The sequence below is a fragment of the Scyliorhinus canicula genome, chromosome 14, assembly GCF_902713615.1.
Source record: "Scyliorhinus canicula chromosome 14, sScyCan1.1, whole genome shotgun sequence".
NCBI lineage: Eukaryota > Metazoa > Chordata > Chondrichthyes > Carcharhiniformes > Scyliorhinidae > Scyliorhinus > Scyliorhinus canicula.
In genome coordinates, this window is record NC_052159.1 from 74,545,719 (window position 1) to 74,553,167 (window position 7,449).

Genomic DNA, 7,449 nt, shown 5'->3' on the forward strand with positions numbered 1-7,449 from the left:
AGGTAATAATCAGCAGATTTCCTTGTTTGACCTGATGCCATGTGACTTCATGGGGTCTGGAAGCGATGTTGAGAACTCCAATGACCACTCATAACTGACTGTATACCATTGTGCTGCCACTTCAGCTACATGGGACAGGCCAAACCCAGGGCTGGTAATGGAGGTATGATTTCAAAAGGCAGTCGAGAGCCAACCACATTGCTGTGGGTCGCATGTAGGCCAGACCAGGTATGAAGGCAGATTTTCTCCCCTGAATAATAGTGATCTGTAATAGTAATTTCATGTTCATTATTAAAGGTGCTTTAGTAGCCATAATATAGTGGTATGTCTCGAAGGAAAACATTAAAGTAACCTTTGCCACACGCCAAACGACCTTAACATCACAACTATACTTAGCAGTCCAATGCATGATGGCAAAATTTGTCAGAAATATATTTTTAATAATAACTAATAATACTTAAGTGTTCAGTTCTAACACTGTTCATAAACCATTGAAACTCTTTTCCATAATTTCTCCAAAACACTTCACTCAGTATAGTTCTCAGTATTAGTTACTAGTTTAAGTAGTAATTTTCAGACTAATTTGCTTCCCTGAGTTTTTTTGCGAAGTTCGCTCAATGCTGCTGTCTAATTCCATGGTTGTTTTTCAATTCATTTGTGACTATTAGTAAGTTGTTGAACACCAGATGGATCATAGTAAATCGTAAACCTATCCCTGACGTGATGTCTACATCTCCTACTCGGAATCACTGGATACAAGTCAAGCTTGGGAATTCTGGTTGAATTTCCCTTCCTAAGTAAGGGCAATGTAGCATTTGTACCAGTATTTCAGCTAAGATGAGGGAGAATGGAGAGGAGAACAGAGTTTTAAAACTAACCTCCAAATTTGCTGACAGTCCTGAAAATAGATTACAGCTATTATATATAATAATATAGAAGTCAACTTGTTTCCATTTCAGGATCTTTGAATTCATGGCAGTGCTTAAGCGAGGCCTGTGCAATGGGTGTCCACACTGATATGAATTTTGAATACACAGTTCAAAACTAATTAATGTCAAACAGGATGTATCACTTTATTTATTAGAAAACCAAACTGAAGCACTGTGAGAACATTATGAAGGGAAACTTTCACCCAAAGGACAGGCAGATTTAGGTTGAGTGGCAGGTTAAAATATTAAAAATCTCAATCCCGAACCCATCCCACCCACCAATAGTTTTAATGGAAGCAGGGCAGGATATGGGCAGCCAACCCGCTCCAAGGAGACAGGTTGGCACTTTAAATATTATAACACGACTACGGGTTTATGCACTGTTTTGAATTTAACTCTTGAGTGTTTGAGTTTCCCCAGCCTTAGGAAATCACCGGCAAAATTTACTGCTCTTCCGTTTGGTGAATTTGGGGACAAGGGGCATTTAATCAGGCAGGAGGGTGCTGGGTAGGGTCCACGCTGCCTTCCCACCTCCAATCTGATTAATCCCATGCTCGGAAGGCCTTCCCACCTCACCACCAAGTGAGGACTTGAAGTGAGCAAATAAGGGCCTCAACTCTCCGCTGCTACTATCAACCCTATGGTGGGTGAGGGGGCCTGGCCCGCAGATGGCTCAACAAGCAAACCTTTGCTGCTTTGTCTGTGGGGTCCCTGTGGGGCGGAGGGGGTTTCAGTGCCTGATAGTATCTGGCATCAGCAAGATACTGCCCTTGCTGCCAACCCTTCCCCGTGACCCCCAACCCATGCCACACTACCTTCCATCACTCATCTGTTGTCTGGGATCCAGTGACAAGATTCGGCCTCAGGTGGGTGTCATACCGGCAGCGGCCACCACCTCCCTGATGGAACTGCCACTCAGTAGAGCTGCCAGCCTTTGATTGGCCTGCAGCTTGGGGGGGGGGCTTCCACCCCTTGGGTTCTTTACCCCAGAGAAGGCTTGTCACTGTGAAGTTAAAGGACTGAGTTGCACTTAATGTGATGGGTATTTACTAAACTAGGTGAAGCGGAAATCGCACCGGTTCTCCAGGCAGCACGCATGGTTCTCCACCATTAAATACCATCCCCATAAACTAATCCAGGAGAGGATTAATGGATCCAGAAAATGCCTACCTGCTCCTCCCTGATACAGAATGCTGCTTAGAAAAAACACTCTACTACGACAACCTGATCGCACAATCATTTGCCCTTTTTAGGCTTCCCCTTCTACACCCAGAGGTCTCCAATCCTTCAAACACTGAGCCTCTGACTACAATCCCCCACCTACCCCAGGCTTTCCACAAAAGCGTCCAATCTTCCACCAGGCCACCAAACAATTCTTACCACTCCTCACACATGATCCCAGCCACGCCCTCCAAAGGATCCACAGCCCCCACCCGTGATGCAGAACCACCTGCCTCTAGACTGCTCCCCACTCAAATGGTAGTCCAGTCTGTCAATTAATCTGTAAGTGTCATTATACATTAAAACTACAGTTTATTAAATTGGAGTTAAGCTTCCGCAGCTTGCAGGGGAGCCCGGCAATCAGGATTCAAATAAAGATATCCTCATCTGGCACTCTGTAAAAATGTTTATATCTGCTTGCAGCAAATTCTATATTCGTATTGGAGCTTCATTTAAAAAAAGCAAATTTGGCAATTTTTAGCTGAATATGCTCTTATGAGGATCTTGGGACCGTTGACTATGTTAAAGGTGCCATAAAAATACACAGATTGAATGTTTCTTTTTAGCGAATGTTCAGAAGCACCAATCAACATTAAAAAATAGCTGACAGGCCATGTAAAGATAATTTTCAAATATAAGGGTACAGTTTTGTGAAATGCAGCTCCCGGCCTTTTTCACCCTATAATGATGCATAATAAAAATATATGAGGAATACTTCTTTAAATAACATGTGAAAAGGCATTCTTCAGCGAAGAGTGTCCCTCCCCTTCAAATGATCATCAAAGTGAGGATAGCAGAGCTTCACCTGGAATGCTTTTGTTTGGTAATGTCAGAACCGAGCACCCACATTGCAGGCATAGCACAGGCCAGAAAAAAAAGCAAAGTTCCCTCAGCTGCAAATACCTTTCACAATATTCCCATAAAAAAAAGCAACCCTCACAGTATGGATGGGAATAGTTCCAATGTCACACATCATTATTACATTTTGAATGTTCACTTTCTATTATAGAACCGGCTTCAGATGGAGCACCCCTACCTTTGCTCTGGCTTGGACCAGCAAGGTCAGCGAGGATAGTGAATCACACATGGGAACTTTCTCGTTTATATGGCGACATGGCTTAGCTCCAATCATTTGAGTTATTGGAGGAATGCTGGAGTGCTGCGGCAACAATGACATAAGACAACAGCGAATGCGCCATTTAATTCTGGCGCTGGATACTTCCCTGTGGCTGGGAAAAAGTTACACTCACCAGTGATTGACAAACTGCATCCTGGCCTTCATAGGGCTTCATAGGCAGGTGGACAACAGCCTGCTCCGGTCAGAAAAATTGGTGGATGGGGTTAAATTGGGGGATTTTCACAGTAACTTCATTGTAGTGTTAATGTAAGCGTACTTGTGACATTAAAGAAGAGTATTTATTGTTATTATTATATCGCATGGCCACATTTTACCTAGCTGCCCTGACTCTGTGCTTAGGACAGTATTAACTGAAGCTGCCTACCTTTTAGTTTGGGTCTCTACACCCCACACATTAATCACACCTCAGTTATGTTAACAGCTCTATTGTCAAAAATCAGTGCTGCTCTTGACAACAGAACAGTTTGATAAATTAATCGTGAGCGAGGCAGCTAAGTTAGTGTCAAATTAGGGGCAGGTTTGTGCTGATTCCCCACACCCACTGGAAACTGAATTAAGCAGATTAATGTTAAAAGTCATGATTGCTTAGCAGCAGCAGTCAGGAGGAGGAGGAACAGGAAAATCAATAATCAGATGGAATCAAATGTAATATTACCCATTTATGGTTTATTAAAGTGCTAAAACAAAACATCTTTTTTTGAACCAAATTGTTGGCATTTTGAATTTTTATATGCTATTTTATAAATGAGCTTCATTGTATCTGCATCCTAACGTCTTCATTTTTAAATGACTGATTTAAGAAAACGACAATCAATATTATTCTACCCGGTGAGAAATCTTATATCTAACATCATTTGGGAGCACAAGGACCACAGTTTATAAAGTATATTTACATATAAGTCACTGGTTAGGCCCCAGCTGGAATATTGTGGGCAATTCTGGGCACCCACACTTTACGAAGGGTGTCAAGCCCTCAGATAGATGCAGAGGAGACTTACAAGAATGGAACCAGGCGCATGGAACTTCAATTACACAGAGAGAATAGAGAAGCTGAATTATTCTCCTTAGAGCAAAGAAGGTTAAAGGGAGATTTAATAGAGATTTTCAAAATTGAGATCAGTTTTGATGAGTAAAATAGGTTTCCAGTTGTGGGGGCCGGATATAGATTTAAGTTGTTGCAAGAACTGGAGATGAGAGAGATTTGTTTTTTCACACAGCGAGATGAAGTGCACTGCCTGAAAGAGTGCTGGAAACATATTCAATACAGTAATAACTTTCAAAGAGAATTTCAATGTCTATTCGAAACGGGAAATGTTGCAGGGTTATGGGGGAAGGGCATGAGAATGGAACTAACGGGGCACCTTTCTAAGAGCCAGAACAGACACAATTCTTTCAGTGCTGTATCACATCCAATACCATCTTTGCACTTGTCACAAATCTGTGCACAAGATGAAGAATCTGTTAAACAACTTAGCAATGGCAAGGCACCCTGTTACTTTGCAGTATATGTCCTTGGGAATAAACCTTCAGTGCATTCTATAGAAAAATAATGCAGTAAAACCCAAATATATAATGGCTAGATTTAGGTATTCAATTCTTTTTAATGTGACTTTAACTGTGCACGATGCAACACCAATGTGATTTAATACTCAGCATGGTGTCATAATGTCCATTTTCCACATGTTGCTGTTAAGCTCCAGACTACAAACAACAAGTGAGGAACATATACACCAACAAGTGTACAGAAGCAAAATACAGCAAATGTTGGAAATCTGAACGCAATGGACAGTATATCTTTACACAAGTTGCCTGAATGCCTCCTCAATCATGGAATGGTATACGGAGCTGACAGAACTAAGGGCATAGCATAAATAAACAATTTACAATGTAGAGGAGGGAGGCCAAGAAATTTATATGGCACATTAATCCATTATAGTGAAATGCAAGACAAAAATCTGTTAAACAACTTAATACTGACATAGTAACCCTGTTACTTTACAGCATATGCCCTTGGGAATGCACTCTGCACAAAAAATAGGATGGCAAAACCCAACTATGTAATGGCTAGATTTAGGTCTTCATTGCCTGGGCAGTAAACTTGTAGACAAGTTCCACAATGCAAATGAAAACCGTGCATGCTCTAGAACAGGCAACCTGCTCCCCCAGTGGCACTTGGCCAATGAAGATCAAAATCTCACCCTTTATCTCTAAACTTAGAGAAACTAAAGGTGACATCCTGCAAATATCGCTAAAGTATCTACATTACAGGACCAGTTCTCTCCCAATTCCTCCTCTCCCAAACATCACAGTGCCTCACCCAGGTTCTCATACGAACCTTGACTGTTATTTTTGGCAGACTATTTGACTACAATTTAGCCCAATCATGTACTCACACAACATCCTAACAGACTTACTAATACATGTCATTTAATAACAAGCAAAATATATTTTAAAAAGAATTTGGACAGTTGTATGGGTGGGATGGGTCTAGAGGGTTAGGCCAAATCCACGCAATAGGGACGAGCTTAGTGGTAAAAACTGGGCGGCATGGACAATTTGGGCCGAAGGGCCTGTTTCCATGTTGTAAACTCTATGACTAAGATGTCACAGGAATCTTGCCTATTTTCCTCTTTTCTGGTTTATTGGTACAGAAACTAATTATTGCAATCCGATGTGGCCTAGCTGAGATCAGCTGGCCTTCTGCAAGCTTGAAATAGAAACTGGGATCATCTTTTCTGTGCCTTAGTGCAATAAGATACAGTAAATACTGTTACCTACTAGCCAGTGAGGGAACCATACATTCATTTTTTTAAATTTAACACAGGTCCTCAACAGTTAGTGTAACCACTTGGTGAGCAGTATAAATTATAATCAGAGGTGATAATGAAACTGTGAAGTTCAAAACAAAACTTAGATGTTTTCTAATTTAAACAGTTTCAATTTTATAATTACATAAAAGGCAATTATGAAAATTAAAATGAAAGAATAAGAAGGCAGTTCAATGTTGTATGCATATAGATATTCATGCATAGACTTGTAAAGGAGATCCATTGGCTTTGATGTTACATGGTTACAAGCACTATTTTTTTTAAAAAACAAGCTTAAAAAGCTATTTGAAAAATGGGATGTTGCACGTATCTTGATTGACAGCCAGATCTATTGACAACAAGCTTCGGATACGCATCCACTCATGCATTTATGCAAGCAGATTTTTTTTAAACGGAGAGGCAATCTCAAAAGCACAAATACAGCAAGTTTAGCGTTTTTTGAAGAATACGAAAACCAAAGGAAAAGTTAGGCACAAGTCTGTAATTTTATAACGACGTGCAGCATTCAAAATGCACGACCCGTGGGTCAGGTTTGGACTTAACGTGTTCGCTAGGCTGTTGCAGGCATTTAATAATCAAAGGGAACCAAGAATGGATTTTCTCAACACCGCGCACGCTGTTGTGAAATTAATGATTAAGAAAGATTTGACACATGGATACAGCGGATAAGAACAGTTCATACAGATAGATCCACCACGTTAAGCGAAGAGTTTGAAAAGTTCCGCTTAAATCTTACAGAGTCGGTCTGACGCGCCCCCCCGAGCATTGGGCTATGCGGGGGGGGGGAATAGTGAGTGAATGGCTGAGCTTTACCTTCTGCCGCTGCTGACACTTACCGGGTGTCTCCACATGGGCGACCCGCTGCTGCTGTCAACTGAAGCAATGGGCGCGCGGTCACCGGGCACCACCGGGCGGCTGCTGCTCAGCAGGAAAGCCGGGCTCCTACATGCTTCCTCCTCGGTGTGTCTCATGTTGCAAACGCATCTCAAGGCGGGCGACTAAACCTGGGGCAAGGAAAAGAGTGAAACCCGCAGATTTCCCAATCACCACAGACACTAGTAAATGGCACAACCGCATTTGGAGACAGAGAGAGGAAAGGAACTGATTATATAATCAATCCAATTCTGTCACTCTTCGCATAAAGTGATGATGAAGGCAAACTGACACACTGATTGGGATAAATAAACATTAAATAGGTCAGAGATTTTGTTGCTCCCCACAACCTCCAACCGGATTGTAAAAATGTTTCCCGCCCCTCCCCCGGTCGGGTGAATGCAGTCCTCTCTGACTGGAACAGGAGGAAATGATCCACTGACCTAAATATTTTTCCAAA

General features: G+C 41.8%; 1 protein-coding gene across 1 annotated transcript in view; it reads right to left on the minus strand.

Annotated features, from left to right (window-relative positions):
• The window catches only part of LOC119977294 (neuronal PAS domain-containing protein 2-like), a 241,839-nt gene extending 234,413 nt beyond the window's left edge, over positions 1-7,426 (minus strand). Inside the window, 1 exon segment of the mRNA XM_038818048.1 lies at positions 6,953-7,426. The gene's annotated coding sequence lies outside the window, so the exon portion shown is untranslated.
• Positions 7,427-7,449: the final 23 nt, after the last annotated feature.